The sequence below is a fragment of the Crocuta crocuta genome, unplaced genomic scaffold, assembly GCF_008692635.1.
Source record: "Crocuta crocuta isolate KB4526 unplaced genomic scaffold, BGI_CrCroc_1.0 scaffold687, whole genome shotgun sequence".
Taxonomy (NCBI): Eukaryota; Metazoa; Chordata; class Mammalia; order Carnivora; family Hyaenidae; genus Crocuta; species Crocuta crocuta.
Window position 1 is genome coordinate 4,500,759 of NW_027530182.1, and position 23,284 is coordinate 4,524,042.

Consider the following 23,284-nt stretch of genomic DNA (forward strand, 5'->3'; position numbering starts at 1 on the left):
GCCCCGCGGCCCCGACCCGGAGCGGCCGCAGGCCCCGCCCGAGGGTCGCGCTCCCTCGTGGGTGGGCGCCCTGCCCGGCGGGTGGCGCAGGCGACCGGTGCGCAGGCGGGCTCGCAGGTTTTGTAAAAGGCGTTGGCGGTGTCGACGCGCAGATGAACCGTAACCTGTTGCTTACCGTCCGTCCTCAGAATAGAACTGCCTTTAAAAATGGAAACGGCGGCTTCTGGGCTTTTGAGCGAGTCAATAACTTCTTACGTTTGGTGAAACTCCAACCTGATGATGGCCCTGTAGAGATTGTTTTATTGCTCTTTTAAGATTTTTCAAATGTGGTTCTCATTTAATTTAAAAGAAAAGCTTTAGAGTACCGTCGGTTGGTCCCCTTCTTTTTTTCTCGGTGACACTTATTCCCCAATCACTGCAGGATGATAGCTGCCTATCCTGATGATGCAAGATGGTCTTTATGAAAAATTGTTGGTTATGCTTTTTCGAAGAAAGAAAGGAAACGTTAGGTAGTTACATCGTCAACACAGGAGTCCCAGGTTTTTCGTTTTTCAAACGCAGGGCCTTGAACCTGATTGAGCAAACGAGTTGTGCAGCGGCCCCGGGCAGGGTAGGAGTTCTGTGGACGTGTCCCGGAACAGACCGGCGGTAGGGGGTCTCCGCGTCCCGTCGCCGCCGGCCCTCGCGCCCCCCCTTCACCCCCACACCCGCTCTCTCGGGGAAGGTTAAACCAGGGACTATCCGCAGGTGGAGAGGAGCTCCCGCCCCGGACGGCCGCCGGGTCATCGCCGCCTCCCGGAGCCCGGGACTCTCTTTGTCAAGCAGTGGCGTTTCAACCGTGGAAAGCCCCCGAAGACATTCACCTCCATTACTTAACTAGTGTTGCGTGCGCATAGATACTGTGTATCATATCTAAAGCTCCAAGCTGACCCTTAAAAATGTATCCCTTATACAAGACAGGAGTCTAGAGGCCCTTTGCAAGAAAATACAGTATTTCGGGGCGCCTGGGTGGCTTAGTCGGTTAAGCGTCCGACTTTCGCTTAGGTCATGATCTCGCGGTTCGTGGGTTCGAGCCCCGCGTCGGGCTCTGTGCTGACAGCTCAGAGCCTGTTTCAGTCTGTGACTCCCTCTCTCCCTGACCTTCCCCTGCTCATGCTGCCCCTCTCTCTCTCTCTCTCTCTCCTAGAAATAAATAAATAAATAAATAAAAAGAAAATACAGTATTTCTCCCTCCCTCTCGAACCATGCGATTCAAAATAAAACAACACTAAACCGTAAGATGAATGTTAGGAAGTCCAAAAAGGTACAAAGCTTGTTTTTAGGTCCCCCCCCCCACTGTGTTGACATTTTTCAAAGCTTTTAAACCATCAAATTCTTTCTCTCCTCCCCCCACCCCTTTTTTTTTTTGTCCTTTTTGTTGTTCCAGCTTTGTTAGGGCTGTCAGCAGAAGTTTGGTGTGTCGGTTGTTAATCTACCCCCTGCTGTGATGTGAGAGGGCAGGAATATATTGCAATGTGAGTAAGAGTTGAGTGTCTTGTTTGTTTTGTTTTTTACTTCCCTCTAATCTGACCTCTCATTTTGCAACAGAAAACTCTTGCCCTTTCACCTACAGTGGCTCCATCTTGTCCTCTTTTGTTCTAAACTCCTGAGTCACTAGTCCTCCTGAAAGGCGAGCAAGCTTCCTTTTGCTTTTTTACTTCTTTTTTCTTTCTAATGTTTTTTTTTTATTTATTTCTAGGAGAGAGAGAGAGACAGCGTGAGCAAGGGAGGGTCAGAGTGAGAGGGAGTCACAGACTGAAACAGGCTCCAGGCTCTGAGCTGGCAGTCAGCACAGAGCCCGACGCGGGGCTCGAACCCACGAACCGCGAGATCATGACCTAAGCGAAAGTCGGACGCTTAACCGACTAAGCCACCCAGGCGCCCCTGCTTTTTTACTTCTGTAAAAGAGATGGCTCCAGGGACTCGTCTTAAATCAGTTAAGCATCTGACTCTTGATTTTGGCTCAGGTCCTGATCTCACAGTTTGTGAGTTCACTCTTTACCCCACCCCTCCCATGCACATGCTCCCTCTCTCTCTCTCTCAAAATAAATAAATTTTAAAAATTCTTTTTAACGAATTGTTTTTGTATAGTGAGATAGGGAATTCGTGCATCAGAATCACCTGGGTGCATGTTAAACATTCAGACTCCTCCCCCAGACCTACTGAATCTCTAAGGAGTGAGCCCCAGGAGTCTGCATTTGTAACAACACCCCTGTTGAACATCACCTCTTTATTCTTCACATAGCACGTTCACATTTGAGCCTCACAACAGTCCGGAAACTCAGTGAAATGGGGATTGTTACTCCCATCGTATAAATGAAGAAAGGGCTCAGACAAGTGTGGGATTTGCCCAGTCTTATGACTGACTAAGCAGCCAGCCAGGCAAGATTAGATCCTAAGGGCATGCGTGACCTGGGCTCCTTACCTAATTTCTCTTTGTCTTAGTTCCCTCACCTATAAAGTGAAAATAATAGTCGTCCTTCATGCTGGAAATAAAGGGTATATGACTATTCGCTGTACTAGTTTTTCAACTTTTCTGGATCTTAAAATGTTTCAAAATATACATAGAGGAAATTATGTAGCAAAGAGAGAAAATGACCGGACCTGTAATTACTTCAATGTAGTGTAAATCAAAGAAGCTACAAGTAATATCATACAAAACAAACTCAGTGAGCTCTACTGTTAGCAGTAAGGATGGTATTGCTTTGGGGGCTGAGGAGACCTGCTGACTGAATGGGAATGCCAAAAACCCTTTGGGTGCTACTAATTTTGTTTCCTGTGCAGGGAGCTAGTGACTGTTGGCGTGCCAGCTTAAATACTTAAATAAATTTAGGGGTGCCTGGGTGGCTCAGTCGGTTAAGCGTCCCAATTCAGCTCAGGTCATGATCCTACAGTTGGTAAGTTTGAGCCCCACATCAGGTTCTGTGCTAACAGCTCAGAGCCTGGAGCCTGCTTCAGNGTGCTTACTTCATAAGAGTTTAGCAAGGATTAAATTAATCAATACACTCAACAGTTAGAACAATGCCAGGTACATAGGCATGGTAGCTATTAATGTTTTCTAAAAATTTTTAAATGTTTTTATTCATTTTTGAGAGACAGATACAGAGCACTAATGGGGGAGGGACAGAGAGAGAGGGAGACACAGAATCTGAAGCAGGCTCCAGGCTCTGAGCTGTCAGCACAGAGCCTGACGTAGGGCTCGAACCCATGAACAGTGAGATCATGACCTGAGCCGAAGTCAGATGCTTAACTGACTGAGCCACCCAGGTGCCCCTATTATTAATGTTTTCTAACCACATCCAGAGCTTTCTGTGTCCAAGAGGGCCGGGCTGGGCATTGGGCTGAAGACAGCTCAGCTCACAGGGGAAGGAGAAGGGATTCTAAGGGACCAGCAATATCCCAACCCCTGCTTAGTCTTCCTTCCTGCAAAATATGGGAGACCCTGTTGATAAAGACAGCTGTCCTAGAGTGGTAGTAACTCAGCCTTCTTTGAGTCTATTATTGATACAAAGTAATAGTGAATAGCAAGGGGGGAAAATGTGGCCACGAAGTGTTCTCGTGAAGAGCCAGGGCAACAGGTCTTCCCCCCCCCCAACTAGTTTTCTTCACTCCCCTGTAAGAATGTGCACCAACTACATCCACCTGCACTGGCTGCTCTGGGCAGGCCTCTCTCCCTCCCGTCCCTTTCTCTTTGGACACACTTTAGTCTCTCCATCTGGAATGCCTGCCCATCTGGCAAACTCTACTCTGTGCGACACAGCCCTTCACGTCTGTGAGGCCCTCCTCAGCCCCAAAGTCATAAACTAGTAAGTGGCAGACTGACCCTCAAACAGGTATGTCAGGTTCCAGAATCTCTGCCCCTTACCACTACTTGGTATGTGCGCTTAGGCAGTAAATACACTTGACCCTCACAGGCCTCAGTGCCTGCAACATGAAGGAGTTAGATGGTATCTAGGGTTCCTTCCAGCTGTGTTATCTTAATCCAAAAGATAGCAATACCTTATGTAGTTTATGGCTTTACAATGTTCTTTCTATAAACATTATCCCAAACCACACAGCGACCTTTTCCTATTCCCTTATCATAAGACAGCCCCATCCAAACGTAGGAAAAATAACACTTTGCCTATCTTTTATTTTCATCTAGGCTTGAAATTAGATAAAACTGCTTTTCTCATGGGCCAGAGACAAAGATAATGGATCATAAGTCATGAGGCTGGATGACCTCTGTTTTGACCAGTTCAAACTCCATGTAAACTGCTCACCAGCAGGAGGAATTTCTTGGATGACCCAATTAATGTACTTTCCTAATCATGTCCAAACTCAATCCTCTGCCATTCTTATTTCCTCTACAACTAGTTTGGGAAGGAAACGGCAACTCCTCTTTCACATGGACTTTATCTGGACTTAGTTTCCAAACAAATCACCCTCCTTCTCCTTCTAAAAGAACTTTTTATGTAGTTTAGCCTGCCAGGCTCTTCTCTGAAGTAGATAACCTCAAGTAGAAGCATGCAAAAGATAGATCTCATCAAATTTCAAATCTATTTCTTGTCTGATTCATTCTTATTTCCCTCCACCTTGTAGCTAGTTATAAGTCTGAGATTTTATAAACTGAAATTATCATAGGCTATCACAACTTCATGTATTTTTCCCTGAATTAATGAATGCAATTATTAAATGAGTTCATAATATAGCTTCTTGTTTGTTATATCCAATTCATTCCCTATCACACACAAAGGACTTATATTGCCTTATAAAATGCATAGAATGTAAGAAGAATATATTTTTAATAGGTATGAAAAATAAGACAAAGAGTAATTAAAATGAAGCTTACTGTTTTATTTTTTAAGTAAACTCTATATCCAGTGTGGGGCTCAAACTCACAACCCTGAGATCATGAGTCTCATGTTCCACAGACTGTGCCAAGCAGGTACCCCTGCTTACTGTTTTTATATTCTCATCTTCACATTAGGTAATTAATGTTCACAATAGGAGAACCTCAGAAAGGATGAAGAAACAGTTCTTAAAATAGCAATCTATTGTATGAAGATATACGTGCCAGTACTAGAGCTTATCAATTATAAGTTCTTTTGTAGTTTCTTACTATAGTGTGATACTGTGGCAAAGATAAAAACAAAAACAAAAAACTTCAACTTTGAAATCGGAGTCCCTGCTTTTTCCCCCCAGCTTTACTGAGATATACAATAAACATGGAACTTTGTATAAGTTCAAGATATACAATGTAGTTATTTTATATATGTGTTTATATATATATATATATATACATATATATAAAGAGAGAGAGAGAGAGAAGAAGGATTACCACAATAAGGTTAGTTATCACATCCACCATGTCACATAGTTACAATTTGTGTGTGTGGATGAGAACTTTTAAAATATACCCTCCTGACAACTTGCAAATATATAAAATAGTACTGGTAAGTTACTATTGTAACTTATTGTAACTTATATAGTTACCATGGTGTACATTACATCCCCAGAACTTACCCTTCTTATAGCTGGAAGTCTGTACAAAGTTTCAACTCAGAACCCATGCATACTTTGGTAATAACAGTAACGCCTACCTCAAAGGATTATTGTGCAGAAAAATAAGACAATGGGTAGAAGTACCCAAACACAGCACCAGGCAAATAGTAGGTTATTAGCCTATGTCATGGCCTTTCTCCTTTTAATTTCATTTTATTCACAGAAAATAGAGCTATGTAAAATCTAGGTGATGAGAAGGAGGAAGAGATCCTAGTGATGGTCCTAGCCAGTGACTCCCTGTGTACATGACACTGGCCTAGGGCACTTGTTAAAAATACCAATTCTGGGACCTCATCCCCAGAGATTCTTTTTCACCAGACTTAAGAAATAATCTAGAAATGTTTAAGAAGTAGCCCAGGACATTCTGATGCAGGTAACCCAACAACTACACTTTAAGAAATATTTATTTAAGAATTAAGAAATACTGCATTCAAACCAGACTTTCCTGAGTGATTTGCCTAAGGCACCACAGCAGGCAGAGGTGAAACCAGAACCTGAGAAGCCTGACTCCATGGCCTTCCCACAATGAATACAAAAATGTCACTCGAAAGGTCTTTTTCTTTTTTTATTTATTTTTTAATGTTTATTTAGTTTTGACACAGAAAGACAGCGTGAGTTGGGGAGGGCCAGAGAAAGAGGAGACACAGAATGTGAAGCAAGCGCTAGGCTCCGAGCTGTCAGCACAGAGCCCTAGCGGGGCTTGAACTCACAAGCCTTGAGGTCCTGACCTGAGCTGAAGTCCGACACTTAACCAACTGAGCCACCTAGGCACCCCAGGAGGTCTGTTTCATTGAGTCATTTTGATATAAAAAAAATTGTCCTTTAGACATCTGGGTGGCCCAGTTGGTTGGGCGTCTGACTTCAGCTCAGGTCAGGATCTCACAGTTCGTGGATTCAAGCCCTGCGTCGGGCTCTGTGCTGCAGCTGGAGCCCAGGGACTGCTTCAGATTATGTGTCTCCCTCTCTGCCCCTCCCCTGCTCACAGTCTATCTCTCTCTCAAAAATAAACATTTAAAAAAAAAAGAGTCAACTTTTTTTATTAATTTAAATTTGAATTTGGGGTGTCTCAGTAGCTCAGTTAAGCATCCTACTCTTGATTTTAGTTCAGGTCATGATCCCATGGTGTGTGAGCTGCAGCCCCACGTCAGGATCTGCATGGACAGCACAGAGCCTACTTGGGATCCTCACTCTCCATCTCTTTCTATCCCTCCCCCACTCATTTTCTGTCTGTCTCTAAAAATAAATAAATAATTAAGGGGCACCTGGGTGGCTCAGTCGGTTAAGTGTCCAACTCTGGCTCAGATCATGATCTCTCAGTTCATGAGTTTGAGTTCCATGACAGGCTCTGTGTTGACAGAGCCTGGAGCTGCTTCGGAGTCTGTGTGTCCCTCTCTCTGCTCTTCCCCTGCTCACTCTGTCTCTGTCTCTCTGTCTCTCTCTCTCTCTCTCAAAAATAAATAAATAAATAAATAAATAAATATTTTAAAAAATTTAGTAAGTAATTAAGCTTAAAAAAAAACAAACCTCTAATTCAAGCTTATTGGCCAACCCCAATGCTAGAGAGAGAACCAAATCCTAACCTCAAAGCCTAATAACCCAAGAACTTGTGATTTTGGGATTCCTAGAGAATAACAATTTGCAAAATGAGTGACCTTTGTCCTGAGTAACCTAAGCAGCTCCACCTGGAGGTCACAGTCCACTGGGTATGAAGGTCATTACAATCAGGGCTTGACCACAGGAAAATTGAGGCAGGCAAAGTATTTTCTGAGGGCCGCTCACTTATTCATTCAGCCCATTTTCTCTCCTTAAAGAGGCCCCCTTTCCCAAGTTAGTTTAATGTTCTTTGTCTGCTTTGAGTCTCTCTACTGAGGTATCCTCTCCAACACAACCCAGTCCTGACAAGCCTATGCTCTCAACAACAAAAAGTCAAATGTACTTCGGAGATGAATTCAAACAAAAGTGCTAAACACAAGTTTATTAGGCCCCCTTCCATAGGGGCATCTACAAACTAATAAAAATCTTTTCATTTTTTTAAACAATTTACAAAATATACATTCTCTTGGAGTAGGAAGGATATGCTACTCCCATTCTGTGTTCTGACTCGAAGTCACTTGTCCAAGCTTATCAGGTTTGTAAGTGATGGAGTTGGGTCTCAGGTCCTGTCTGCTTCTTTCAAAGTCAAGTTCCCTTCAGCTATGTCATGCCATCTCTGAAGAAGAAATGTCTGAAAGTCACCAGTAAATGTTTGTTGAATGAATATTAAAAGAAAGAGCAAGATGCGGCATCTGGGTGGCTCAGTCAGTCAAGTGACTGAGCCATGATTTCAACTCAGGTCATGATCTCAGGATCATGAGATCAAGCTCCACATCGGGCTCTGCACTGGGGAGTGGAGCCTGCCTAAGATTCTCTCTTCCTCTCCCTCTGCCTCTTCCCTACTCACACACTGCTTCTCTTTTTCTGTCTCTAAAAAATAATAAAAATTTAAAAAATAAAGAGCAAGAGGGAATGAACTAGTAAGTAAGAAAGAGAGAAACAAACAAACAAAGATGAAGGTCATTTCCTGAGGCGACCAGAAAGGAACTGTTTTTGGTAGATAGGGAAGGTTATGTGAAGTTAAGAACACTTACCCCAAACACGCATGCAACATGCATGCACCATCTCCCATACGCTACCGATGTGTCAATCCCCAGACTTGGTCAGTTACCAAAGGACACTAGGCCTGTGGTTACCATGTTTATTTCTTGTTTGCTCTTTCTCGGGAATTAAGAATTATATAATCAGGTCACTTTAATTTGGGGCCACAAAGCCCAAATGACAAGCACAGAATTTTGCAGCAGGAAGAAACCCTACTGCTTATCTAACTCAGTGGGTCTCTCTGTGCTTCTGTGTGCATGAAAATGGGCCAGGGCACAGATCCTCAGCCAAGCGCCTTCTCCTCAGGTGGCTGCTTCAGCAGTTGTGTTGGAGGCAAAAGCTGTGGTCAGCACCCTTGGGAACCTGTCGTTGTGGCCTGGCTTCATCTTTGTGAAGATACCTGGTCCTTCCACTTCTGCGGGTCCTCCTATTGGTCAAGAGCAAGGTGGGAAGCAGGGGCAGGAGAGGAGTGATCTGGTTTTTGGTTTTGTTTAAGTATGTTAATTTTGGAAAGATGACTAAGGCAAACGTTTCAGGAGTGACTTGCTCTTATGTACCCTGTCATTCTACATCCTAGCTCTGGAACGTGATTGGGCAAAGATTCAATTCCTAGGCTGGCTTCTGACAGAGGCAATATTAACAGTCCTTCATGACTCAACAAACAACTGAGGAAGTTAGGGGAAACAGGACTTTATGAATGCCAGTGCCATTTCCAGGACTGCTGTACTCTCTGAGGTGTAGAATGAAACCTCCAAGGTCAGGTTCAATTTGTGTCATCCGATGGTGAGTCATACTTTTTATTCCAGCCAATTAATTCAAGTTCTGCATCCGATTTAATATTTTATTACAGAAAACCCCAAAAAGCTTCAGTAAGTAAAGACAATGGGATATAACATGATCTCCAAATTTCAGCAGATGTGCAGTAGCACACTACTGTGAATGCTATGAAATGCATCAAGAATTCATAGTTGATCTTCTAAAATTTAAGACCATACTGGGATCGAGTAATCCTGATGTCATTGTAACAGAGCTTTAAAAACAAACAAAGCAAAACCAATCTGTCTTTGAGAATCTTCAAATGTTAGAACACTGAAATTTAAAAATAAATAAATAAAAATAGTCCTGTAACCAAGTTATGCCTGCAAGAATGGCATCTATGACAGCAATGTCACTCTTCCAATGCTATAAAAGTGTTCACATTTGGCTTTCACAAACTAAAACCACTCTAGTCTACTGTCCCAGGAGAAAGGAAAAACCATTCTTCTGAAACTGAGATATAGATCAGCTAGTCACTATACCTCGTGTCCACCATTTACTCTGATTAGATAAAACTAACAGCACGGTAATGGAATACAGACTCAAAGACACTTCTCCTCCCTACCCCCCATTCCACATTAAGGGGCTTCAGGCTAGTTTTACAGGTTGAAAGATGTAATCCTGAAAATGCAAATAATTAAATCCATATGTACTGAGGTAATATGCAGCTGAATCAGTTGAATATCATACATATAACACACGCTAGTGTTTTATTCCTCTTCCCACTCTACTCTTGCAAATCTTCTGCTTTTTAAAACCATCCTCTCAGAGTTGAGAGGAAACCATAAAGCAGTTAGTTAGATTAATGTTTTAAATAAGAAGGAGAGGTATTGGGGTGGGTGCCTGGATGGCTCAATCGGTTAAACATCCAACTCTTAGTTTCAGCTCATCATGATCTCACAGTTCGTGAGATTGAGCCCTGAGTTAGGCTCCGTGTTCCCAGTATGGAGCCTGCTTGGGATTCTCTCTCTCTCTCCCTCTCTCTGTCCCTACCCTGCTTTATCTTGCTCTCAAAAGAAATAAATAAACTTTTTTTTAAAGGAGAGTTATTGGGAAGGAGAATGTGTCGGAAATAAATACAATTTCCTTTTTCGAAATATCATTTTATCTTTTATCAATAAAGACTATGATCTTACCATAAAATAAAATTGTGTTTGATTATAAAAATAATATGTGAAAATGTAACCTATGCTTATTGAAGAAAAAAGTAAATGTAAACAGAATAAAATAATAATAATCACCCATGACTCTATGTCACCTGGAGATAACCACAGTTAATATTTTAAATTATAGCATTTCCATATTTTTTCTATGTAAGTGTATCTATCTAATCTTATATTTCATAAAAGTAGGTTTATATTATTATTACTATTTGGTAGCTTGCTTTTTCACTAAATATATCATGAACATTAAATATTCTACAGTTGTGTGTCCAGGTTGGCTGTTTACCCAGTGGCCTACATGACTCCAGTCTGAGTAACGTGACTCTTTAGTTGAATAAGTCTCTCTGAAGACCAAAGACTTATAAACACTGAAGGCAGGAATACAGAAACAACCCAGGTTGAATTTAGAGGGCAGAAATATTATTGCCTCTTTTAGGTTCAAACTAAAGCAATGCTAACCAAGGTCCAAAGACTTCAGTCTATGGATCTAAAGCTCTTTTTTAAACATAACCCTCCTCAAAGACGTATGTAAAAAAGAATGCTATTTGAACAGAATGTGTTTTTTTTTATTTTTTATAGTTTATTTGTTTTTGAGACAGAGAGAGACAGAGCATGAGCAGGGGAGGGGCAAAGAGAGAGGGAGACACAGAATCTGAAACAGGCTCCAGGCTCTGAGCTGTCAGCACAGAGCCTAATGTGGGGCTCGAACCCACGAACCCTGAGAACTGACCTGAGCCAAAGTTGGATGCTTAATTGACTGAGCCATCCAGGCACCCCAGAATGTGTGTTTAAATAACCAAAGCAGACTGGTTTTTTATTTGCTTCTCAACCTGTAGTTAATCCATGATTTTCATACTTTCATAAAGAAACATCACTGCTTCCAGGGTCTTTATCCAGAAAATAAAGATACAGATATGGTATTTAAATCCCCCAAGGTTGTCATTAAGATGAATAAAAAGAATTCATGGTCAACCGTTTTTGAAAAATAAAAATAATATCGCAATTTTGGAGAAAAAAGAAAGAAAGGAACATCATAGCTATCCCTACGTTGAAATAAAAGGAAGAAGAAAAACATTCTCATATAACTATAAAATATCTATTTATCAAAAGCTTATTAAAGTATGGCAATTTCATTTTTTTAAGTTTTATGTATTTCTTTTTAATGTTTATTTATTTTCAGAGAGAGACAGAGAGAGAGAAGGAGAGAGAGAGCATGAACAGGGGAGGGGCAGAGAGAGAGGGAGACAGAAAATCCCAAGTAGGCTCCATGCTGTGAGCTCAAAGCCCAACGTGAAGCTCAAATCCATGAACCATGAGATCATGACCTGAGCCAAAATCAAGATCAGATGCTTAACCAGCTGCACCACCCAGGCACCCCAAAGTATGGGAATTTTAGAAGGAAATCTACAGAAATGTTAATTATAGTTATCACTGGGTAGGAGGATTACAGTTCATTTTTTCATGTTGTTTATCTCTATTCTCTAAAATGAACTATATTGCAATAAATAAACTATATCATTTGTGACAGAATAAAAAGGTTTTTTGTTTTTTTAAGGGTTTTTTAATGACAATTTTTAAAGTTTATTTATTTTGAGGGGGGGAGGGGCAGAGAGAGGAAGAGAGAGACAGAGACAGAGAGAGAGAGGATCCCGCACTGTGAGCACAGAGCCTGATGCAGGCCTCTATCTCACAAACCCTGAGATCATGCCCTGAGCTGAAATCAAGAGTCAGATACTTGACGACTGAGCCACCCAGGTGCCCCTTAATGAAGATTTTCATAAGCTTGTACTTAATGCTCAAAAGCTAAACACAGGACTAGTCACAGGAGCCACTGATTGCTAAATTCTATCTAGCAACTTGATTACAGAAAGCCAGTAATGGGATACAGTTTACCTGTTCTAGAAAACCCAACTGGGAACTTTACACATGTACTGGAGTCAGGAATTCCTATAGCCACTTGGAGATGGCCATTTAGGAATCTCAAAATTGCAAATCTATTTCATGAGCCAAGACATACTCTATCAAATGTTCTGAAAAAGTTGGGTGTGGGATGGGCACCCTCCTACACTGTTGGTGGGAATGTAAACTGGTGCGGCCCCTCTGGAAAACAGTGTGGAGGTTCCTCAAAAAATTAACACTAGAACTCCCCTATGACCCAGCAACAGCACCGCTAGGAATTTACCCAAGGGATACAGAAGTGCTGATGCATAGGGGCACATGTACCCCAATGTTCATAGCAGCACTCTCCACAATAGCCAAATCATGGAAAGAGCCTAAGTGTCCATCAAGAGATGAATGAATCAAAAAGATGTGGCTTATCTATACCATGGAATACTACATGGCAATGAGAAGGAATGAAATCTGGCCATTGGTAGCAATGTGGATGGAACACGAGGGTGTTATGCTGAGCAAAATAAGTCAGGCAGAGAAGGACAGATACTATATGTTTTCATTCATAAGTGGAACAGGAGAAACTTAACAGAGGACCATGGGGGAGGGGAAGGGAAAAAATAGTTGGGAAGAGGGAGGGAGGCAAACCATGAGAGACTCTTGGATGCTGAGAAGAAACTGAGGGCTGATGGGGGCAGGGGAGAAGGGAAGCGGGTGATGGGCATGGAGGAGGGCACTTGTTGGGTTGAGCACCGAGTGTTATATGGAAATCAACTTGACAATAAACTATAAAAGAAAAAAAAAGTTGGGTATGGGGGCATATACTGAGCAGAGGCAGCAACAGTATCACAGGATCCATTCCTAGACCCCTTCTGGGCCTCTGCACTTGCCTTCCCCAAGCAACACACGCCCCCAAACAGCTGGCACCACCAATCTCTGGAACTGATCAGTGGTGGAACATCCTCAAAGGTACAAGGTTTCACTTCCAGGAGGAGTCTTCCAACCAATCATTTCCTTAAGAATTCTCCTTAAGTCTCTCCTCCAGGGTATCTTTGCTAGGCATCTAAGACATGACTTCTTCCCTTCATGGGTTCATAAGAACTTCAAGGATCCTTGGGCAGAAGCCATACATAGGCCACCATGTTCTGGACAGCTGTCCAACAGGTGATCACATATGTGGGTCATAACTCATAACCAGTTACTTTGTTTGTTTGTTTGTTTATAGGTAATTCTTATTAGGGCATTCTGTAACTGAAGCAAATTTTAACATATCCATGTTAAACATATGATCTAGCTACCTAATTCGTAACGCAATTTCCCGTGAAAGATAAAAATCAAGAACTGAAGAGCATTTCCCAGAAAAAGAGTAGGGGCGATTTTATCACATTTATTCTGTCTGTCTCTATTTTTAAACTCAAACATACACACAGCTTGATACTTCTACCTCAAACTACCAAGGAATCTCAGTTTGTGGCACAATTTTTTGGGGGGTCAGAGATATCATGTGTTAAGACATACACAATCTGCTTCAAAATCACAAAGTATCTCTTGAGAGACATACCAAATAACTGGCAAAGGCAACTTGGGTTAAGTGGTTAGGGACTGAAAAAACTCCCACTTTTCATATTATATATTTCTTGAAACATACAAAAATGTTTAATGAGCCTGCATTTCTACTTTGGTAAGCATAACAGAAAATTTAAAAACAAAAAGCATCATAACGTGAGCAACTCGAAGCTTCCCTACAATGGTCAGAAACAGGGAAGGATGTCCCTTCTCACCATTCTTTTCTAACATTGTACTGAAAATGCTAGTTAATACAATAAGACAAGAAAAGGAAATAAAAAGTATACAGTTTGAAAAGGAAGAAATGAAATTATTTTTGTTTACAGATGACATGATAACCTGTGTAGAAAACCCAAAGGAATTGAAAAAAGAATTCCTGGAACTAATAAGGGATCATAGAAAAGATTATTGCAGAATACAAAGTTAATACACAAAAAGCAGCATGCATAACTCTTACAAAGGGATCACATATTTCCATCATTAGCCCCACACAGACTTTCTTTTGAAGTCCTGCCCACCTTTGAGAATCCCTAATACAATCTTCAAGCAGCTGTGGAGTCCCTGAGAAGACTTGGCAGTTCTTTACCAATCCTCTGAATACATAGGAAATTAGGCAGACATAAATCTTGGGGAAGATGGAAGCCCTCTAGGCTTCCTTTTCCTGTGACTCTTTCTCTTGGATCTGCACACACTATCTTTTCCCTGTCAGGATGAGCAATTTCCTTTCAGGTCCTTGCCCATACCTGCCGTGCCCCCTTCCCAACCCCTACCTCCCAGCAGCCACCACTACCACCACCACCAATAGCCCTCATCCTCCATTTTGGTTATAATTGATTCCCTCTCAGGAAATAGCTAATGGCCGTAGGGGTCCAATCTAGTATTGACTGTTGGCAACAAGAGACCTCATGCTTAGTCAAAGGTATGTGTTAAAACTAGAATGTTACGTAGAGTTCTCGAAATGTGTGGACGAAAGTTGTTAGAAATGAGATGGGGAACTTCTGTGCTCCTGGACATGCAAATCATTTAGCACAGAGCACATTGCCCGGGAGCTAAGAACACATTTTTCCATGACGCCCAAAAGAATAATACACTGTATTCAAGGAGGCCCCGCCATGCAACCATTGCAACCAATGGGAAATTCATGACCCCTGTTCTTGAAGAGCCCCAAACACAGCTAATGTCTGAAGATTCTGACAGTTGTAAAAGGACAAGGTAATATTGTTCCTCTGTGTGTATGTATGTGTGCACATGTGTGCAAACATGCACTTGCACATGTAAGATATAGATTCCTGCTAATCACCAGTCTGGTTACATACATAGTTCCTTAAAGACATTCTTCGTTTCTTCACCGAATCAAGTCCTGCTGCTCTAGCCTCTGGCCTTTCTAGCTTTGGCACTCTCCTGTTCTGCAGCCACACTTCCTGTCTCCAGGGACGTAAGAGCAGGAGGGAAGCATTATAGTGCTCAGGTCGGCTGCCTATGAGGGTTGCTTCCACAAGACTGCTTATTCAAGTTGCTCAAAATCCCCTCTGCCATCCTTACACTGTAGCCCTTCTTCCATACATCCCTTCAGGACCAACCACACCTAGAACGTTGCCCCCCCCCCCCAAAGGTTCTTGCTCTCTTTCCCAGCCAAGCACACTTTAGGAAGCAAACCCTAAATGTTCTGACAAAACATTCTGTCCATTCAGAAGGAACTCCCTATGGAGTCCTGGGAACTCATGCCAACGGACTGCCAGATTACGGCCAGCCAGTTCCAGGAAGAGCCTAGAAGCAAGAGCCTGCTGATTCCTGTGCCTCCTTCTCACCCCATGTTATATGGTGTTGTGCTCACAGCTTACAATGTCCCCATTCTTCTGGTGACACCATTTCAACAGCTTCCTCCTTAGACTAGCATTTGTGGGTTTATGACATTCTCTGCCAAACTGTAAGGGTGGCCTGCAAATGGTAGTTCTACCTGCAAATGGTAGTTCTTCTGGCCCGTGTACATTCCTAGAATCTCTAAATTGGCCAGCATAATTACAAATCCCAGAATATTAATAAAGACAATGGAAAGTGGAGATGGAGAATGGTAGAGGGCAAATTATTAACAAAGAACAACAACATGTGGCACTTGGCTGGCTCAGTCGGAAGACCATGCGATCCTTGATCTCGGGGTCACAAGTTCGAGCCCCACGTTGGGCATAGAGTTTACTCAAAAACAAAAGAATATGTGAACTCTTAAAAAAAAAAAAAAAGGACAACAAAAGAAACCTCAAAGTGTGCTTGTAAACTAAACAGAAATCTTCGTGAAACTGAATCTTTTTTTAATGTTTATTTATTTTTGAGAGAGAGAGAGAGAGAGAGACAGAGCACAAGTAGGGGAGGAGCAGATGGAGAGAGACACAGAATCCGCAGCAGGCTCTAGGCTATAAGCTGTCAGCACAGAGTCTGACGCGGAGCTCAAACTCACGAACCATGAGATTATGACCTGAGCTGAAATTGGGCGTTTAACCAACAGAGCCACCCAGGCGCCCCTAAATCTTGTAAGTTTACATAACTTAATAAAGCACAGGGGTACCTTTCTGGCTCAGTCGGTGGAGCATGTGACTCTTGATCTCAGGGTTGTGAGTTCAAACCTCCGGATGTGTGTGGAGCTTACTTAAAAAAAAAAAATAGTGATTGATCATAATTTAATAAAGCATAATTCCATTTTTAATAAGATAGAATAACTTCAACTTATATGCCTGTGTAATATGCCAGACATAATCACATATTCATAAATATTTTTAATAATGAAGTATTAAAAATGCAGCAAGTTGGTGGCATAAAGGATGTGTCCATCTAGTGACTCAAGTTGAAATGAATTTCATGAAAAGAAAGATGATACAGTGCATTGATTAGAAGCACAGTCCAGGGGGGCCTAGGTGGCTCAGTTGGTTAAGTGTCTGACTCTTGATTTCAGTTTAGGTCATGATCCCATGGGTGTGGGATCGAGCCCCATTTCAGGCTCCAGACTGAGCATGGAACCTGCTTAAGATTCTCTCTCTCTCTCTCTCTCTCTTTCTCTCTCTCTCTCTCTCTCCCACACACACATCTCATGCATATGCATGCTCTGTCTCTCGAAAAAGAAAAAGAAGCAGCACAGCTAGAATCGCCCAGATCTATGTTTGATGCCCAAACAGTATTCAACTTGCCTCTAAGAGAAAATGGGAGGGAACCAGGAGAGGCTGAGAGAGCCATCAGACTGACACGGGCCTCACTGCGAGCAAAGTAGAGAGAGAAGGAAGGGAGGGTGGGTGGAAGCATAATACTTCACAGTGTTTTCTTTTTCCTTTTTTAATGTTTACTTTTAAGAGAGAAAGAGAGAGTGCAAGCGAGGGAGGGGCAGAGAGAGAGGGAGACAGAGGATCCAAAGCCACTTCAATGCTAACGGCACAGAGCCCAATACGGGGCTCAAATTCATGAACCGGGAATCATGACCTGAGCCAAAGGTGGACGCTTAACTGACTGAGTCACCTAGGTGCCCCTGTTCATGATGTTTTCTGAAGAAAGTCCAGCAAGGCTGTCAGGGAGCACTGGGGCCACCAGAGAAGTCTGGTGTCTTCTCCAGAGAATGAGCCTGTCTTCATTCCCCTGCTGTACTCCGTCACTGGCAGGGGCCGCCCATGGGTAGCCTGGCCTCAACTCAAACACGCAGGTGGATTCACAACACAGCAGGGCCCTCAGTCAGTTGCTCCCTGCAGCTGGAAGGGTAGCTGACAGGAATACCTCATGGCTACAACACTTAGCTTCCTCTTCAGTAAAACAGGACAAAATCCCTGTCACCTCCTAGGACAGTTGTGTCACTCAGAGGAAGTAGTGTTTATGAACACTTTGTAAACAGTAACATACGTAATACTCAGGAACTACGCCCCAATCAGGAATATGGTTCTACTTTACTCAGGACTATGCCCGAATCACGAGTATGGTTCTCACTCCCTATCTCTGTCTGCCTCCTTTAATGCAAGTCTACAGCTGTGGGCTCTGCTGCCAGTCTGCCTCTGAACCCCTCATTCTTCTGGGCTACCCAACCTGGCTACTTCCTGGCCCAGCCCCATCTGGAAGCAGGAATGGAAAATGTAGACCTTTGGCTCATAGCCAACACCATCCTCAAATAGAGCCAGCTACTTGCTGATGGGTCGGTCCAGCCCCATGATGCCCCACTTCCTGAAGCTGGATGTTGACTTCTTTGCTTCTGAGCACAGCAAGTTCTGCAATTTAACACTTATTGTACTGAAAGGGGCAGACTATTAGACTTTGAGAGATCTACATCTGTGTTTATTTTATTTATCTTCAAATAGGTACTATGTACATATCATCTAATATACAAAACTTACAGAAGGAAATTCAGTGAGAAGTTTCCCTTCCATTCTTGACCTCTAGCTACCGATGTCCCCTTCCTGGAGGCCAACAATGTTACTATTTTCTTGTGTATCCTCTCATATATTTTATGTATATTTATTTATTTATTTTGAGCGAGAGCACACAGGCGTGTGCATGCATGCATGCTAGCGGGGGTAGGGGCAGAGAGAGAAGGAGAGAGAATCCCAAGCAGGTTCTGTGTTGTCAGCATGGACCATGATGCAAGGCTTGATCCCACGAACCATGAGATCATGACCTGAGCTGAAAGCAAGAGTCGGATACTCAACCAAATCAGCTATTCAGGTGCCCCTATGCTTACAATTTCTGAAACTGCTATGAAAAAAATCCCTCAGAGGCGCCTGGGTGGCTTAGTCGGTTAAGTGTCCGACTTTCGTTTAGGTCATGATCTCGCGGTTCGTGGGTTCGAGCCCCGCGTCGGGCTCTGTGCTGACTCCAGCTCAGAGCCTGGAGCCTGTTTCAGTCTGTGACTGCCTCTCTCTCTGACCCTCCCCTGCTCACGCTGTCTCTCTCTCTCTCCTAGAAATAAATAAAACATTAAAAAAAAATCCCTCAGTGGGTACCCACTGTTCAGACTAAGTTAATGCTATTTGGATACATCTACTGTATTTTAATTTATCTCATTTCTACCTTATGGAAACCATGGGAGAGGTAGGAAACACAATTTTTTCAAGATTTTATTATAAATATTTTCAAATAAGCAGGGAAGTTGAAGGAACTGTTCAGTGAATACATATGCCCACCACTTAATTAATAATTTGCTGTATTTGCTTTAGTTATTATTTCCACTGTATTGTGGGGAAGCTGTCCAGATCATCTAGGTAATTTACAAAAAGTCTGTTGACAATGTGTGTTAGTACTTCCTTCACGTCATCACATTAATTTGCTAGGGGGTAAAGGTATTCATTCATGGTTTGCTGCAAAACCTTCACATGCCATCTTGCTCCTCATTTACTCTTTTCTACTCCAGCATTTCAAGCAAAGTCCGAAGAGATCAAATTCCCTTGTCTCTGAATGTCCTCTGTAGATAAGCCCTAGAGAACACAAGTTCTCTTTGTCACTCGTAATTTCCCTGCCCTTTGGTAGCACATGGTGCTAGGCTTTCTGACAGATTTTAACCCCCCTTGGTTCAAGTCTTCATTCCTCTAAAGAGTGAAGAATGGGAGCTTTCCGACATGTGAGAAAAGCAAACCAGTCAGGCCAGCAGACCCATCCATCTTCCTTTCTGTCAACAGCATAGGTGGACCACCACCTTGCTACTCACACTGTGGTTCATGGATCAGCAGTATTACATTATTAAAGTCTGACCTCAGACCCATCCAGACCCAGTGAATGAACACCTGCATTTTAATGGTCTCCAGGTGATTCCTACCCATATGCTAGACCACTACCTTCTCACTTCAACCAGTTAGAAAGGAGACCAATGTCATTTGCTAGATAAAGCCCAGGTGAAGATAAGGATCAATTAATAACACTTATTTTAAAAACATTTCCTCTTTTGTTTTAAGTTTATTTATTTTGAGAAAGAGAGAGAGTACACGAACACTCATGCGTGTGCACCAGCTGGGAAGGGATGGGGGAGGGAGAGGGTCCCAAGCAAGCTCTACACATAGCAAGCAGAGCTCAACATGGGCTCAATTTCAACAATAGTGAGATCATGACCTGAGGTGAAATGAAGTCAGATGCTCAACCGGCTGATCCACCCAGGTGCCCCACATTTCCTTTTTTTTTTTTTTTAAATCACCTTTGCCTCTTCACTCCCCTTCTTCACTACCTCCAGTGTCACTTATTGAGCCCCTACTCTGTAACAGACACATTATTTTCCTAACCCTTAGAACATTTTAAAAGATATTTTTATTCCTTTTTTTTAAAATGTTTTATTTATTTATTTTTTGGGGGGGCGCCTGGGTGGCTTAGTCGGTTAAGCGTCCGATCTCGAGGTCATGATCTCGCGNGATGCCCCAAGATATTTTTATTCTTAATGTGCACTGAAGGCTCAGAGGGTTAGAAATACAAAGTGAAACAGCTGTAAATGTTCAGCAGGGATGTGTCCCTTTCGAAGTCCTGTTGCTCTTTCCCTTGCACCACTCTGGCTCTCAAAGCCCTGTCAATTGCCCCTTCCTAGACCTTGCTCATCTGGGCCAGAGGCCTCATGTTTGCCTGTCACCTGAGGCTCCTGGGTTTGTCCCTCCCTCTCCGCCCCTTTCTCATGTCCCTTTCACTGCTAGCTTACCTGGAACTTGATCTTCCAGCTCCTAAGCATCAAGCAGCTATTCTTATTATCTGGGAATAACGGGAAACACCTGTGCCTTGTAACTGTGGCCCTGTATGGGCAGCAGAGGAGGGAGAAGTGAGAACATGACGGGCAGGTGAAGAAGAACCAGGGCAGGTGAGATGCACTGTACCAGGGCATGCCATGTTTTGATCCAAATAAAGAACTCCATTGGGCATTAGGCATACGGCATCTATGCTGGGTAGAAAGATCCCATAAAATGTGATCCCTGCCCTTGAGGAACACTAATCCAGTAGAGGAGATGGGACCTGGACACGTAAAAGCCCACTGAGCCAAGCACCTAGAAGCTTTGGTGAAATTACAGAGGACTCCATAGAGCAAGTAGCATTTGAGGATCGCCAAGTGGAAAGGTAGGTTGGGAGGGAAAGGGGATGGCAGGAAAGGGGGGAACATGCGGAAAGACAGAAGAGAAAACATCTTTGCAGAGTGGTGTGCTAGAGTCCTGTGTGTCTGAGCCATAAAATATGTTAGAGGCCAGTTAGAGGGAGATTAAGGAGGCAGGCTGGGAATGGCCCATGGGAATCACTGAAGTGTGAGAAGTGATATGGTCAGAAGTCGATAAGTATGTTACTACTTTGGCACAGAAAATGGATCAAAGCAGAAGCAGACAGAGACCAATTGAGGGAGGTGACCGATTTATACTGAGAATGAACCTCTGAGAACATGTAGACTGAGTGGCTTTCAAACTTTTGGGCCATGAACCCCTTTCTGCAAATGAGATCATGCTCGGCTGTGTAAACAAAATGGATTAAAGTTGAATTGCTCTGCTTGAAGAAAATGGGGGGAAGTATCCTCCCTCTCATTCCCTCTACTTCTTTCTCTCTGAGCAGATTCCTCAGGGGCTTCTGGTTTGAAAATTAGTGATCAACAGAAATCAGCAAACTATAACCAAATCCTGCCTGCCTCATTTTTGAAAATAATCCTATTGGAACACAGCTATGCCCATTTGATTATATATCGTCTGCTGCTGCTTTCACTCTACAATGACAGAATTGAGTAATTGAGACAGAAACTATTTGGCCATGTGCAGAAAAGGCTTGTCAAGCCCTTATCTAGAGCCTTGCTACTCAGATTTGGTCCCCAGACCGGCTACATCGGCCTGCATACATTGTCCCTTCATGCACAGAGAGCTCAGGGCAGGGAAGGTTGATTTAGAAGTCATTACTTTGGAGGAGGTAATTGGAGTTTTGTAATTTGGCTAAGTGTCAAGAAAGAGTCCAGAAAGAAAAGAAAGGAGGTTTTGAGAAAATCTTAAAGAACACCCAGTTTTGGGGAACTGGCCAAAAAAGTCAGAGAAAAATCACTGGGAGAAGTACCAACTTTCACTGGTACCAGCAAATCATGACCCATTGACTTTCTAACATTTTTGATGAAAAATCCAAACTCTTCCTCTCTTTTCTAAATGCCTTGAAAAGTTTGCATCTTAAGAATCAAGGACAGGAGCTCCTGCGTGGCTCAGTTGAGTGTCCAACTTCAGCTCAGGTCATGATCTCACTGTTCATGGGTTTGAGCCCCGCATTGGGCTCTGTGCCGACAGATTGCTCAGAGCCTGGGGCCTGCTTCAGATTCTGTGTCTCCTCTCTCTGCACCTCCCTCACTAGCACCCACTCTCATTCTGTCTCTCAAAAATAAATAAATAAATGTAAAAAAATTTTTTTTGAAGAATCAAGGACAAATGATACCGGGTATGTATGTTCTTATTCCCCACTGTATAAAATGCCTCTATACACCTGTCTCCTTACCTTCTTCATGGCAGTGTTTTTGAGGGGTTTAATATTCACTTATTTTTTTTAATGTTTTATTTATTTCTTTTTTTTCTTAGTTTATTGTCAAGTTGGTTCCCATATAACACCCAGAAAAATATGTTTTACGAGAATAAGTGAGTTTAGGTTGAAATTTTCAGTTCAGATATGAGTTCTGGGCTTTTACTTTTTTTTTTTGTCCAGAAATTCAGTTTTTTTATTTATTTATTTTACAAATAGTTTATTGTCAAGTTGGTTTCCATATAACACCCAGTGCTCATCCCCACAAGTGCCCTCCTCCATGCCCATCTCCTCCCTACCCCCACACCCATCAGTCCTCAGTCTGTTCTCAGGATTCAAGAGTTTCTCTGAGAGAGAGAGAGAGAGAGAAAGCGTGAGCAGGGGAGGGTCAGAGAGAGAGGGAGACACAGAACACGAAGCAGGCTCCAGGCTCTGATCTAGCTGTCAGCACAGAGCCCGCTATGGGGCTGGAACCCACGAACCGAACCATGAGATCATGACCCGAGCCAAAGTCAGACGCTTAACCGACTGAGCCACCCAGGCGGCCCGTGAGAGGATTAATATTTAGTCTTCAAATGTAAACTCCTCTCTAAGATGAAATGTGCATAATGCTCTATCAGACATCTGGAGAATATGGTCTATTCCTTGTCTCATTGAAAGGCATCTGCTACTTTTTAAGGTAACATACATGTCAGAAAGATAACCATACAATTCAAATGAATGCTCACATTTTTACAATCCCAGTCTTTCCATGCCTTGTCTGCAGACAACCTCTTACTTTCTTTTCTCCTTCAGGGACTATACATGACGGACCGGAGGAGCTCAAAGCAAACTGCAAGTCCAGAGTTGCCAGAATTACTGTTCTATAAGAAAAAATTGTATCTGAGCACAAGCCTGAAATTGCTTTTATCAATCTTCGTTATCTCTTGATTGAAAGATTTCTTTTTTGAAGCGTCAAGATGATAAATTGAAACTTGTTGGCCTTTTGGTGGGACTAGATTTCTAAGATCAAAATAGATATTTAGTTTACTCTGCGAATCTTTTACCATATACATCTTGGAAAAGGCCCATAGAGATGTGCCTTTAACAACTGTTAGTTGCTTTTAAGGCAGAAGATTCTGATTGCCGAGATTTTCTTCTAAGCAATTTTCTACCACATATGTTTTACTAACGGC

At 42.6% G+C, this 23,284-nt stretch overlaps 1 protein-coding gene across 1 annotated transcript in view; it reads right to left on the bottom strand.

Annotated features, from left to right (window-relative positions):
- Positions 1-269, bottom strand: part of PLIN2 (perilipin 2) — an 18,678-nt gene extending 18,409 nt beyond the window's left edge. The window contains exon 1 of the mRNA XM_077765076.1: positions 176-269. The gene's annotated coding sequence lies outside the window, so the exon portion shown is untranslated. The remainder of the gene's footprint in view (positions 1-175) is intronic.
- Between the last annotated feature and the right edge of the window lie 23,015 nt (positions 270-23,284).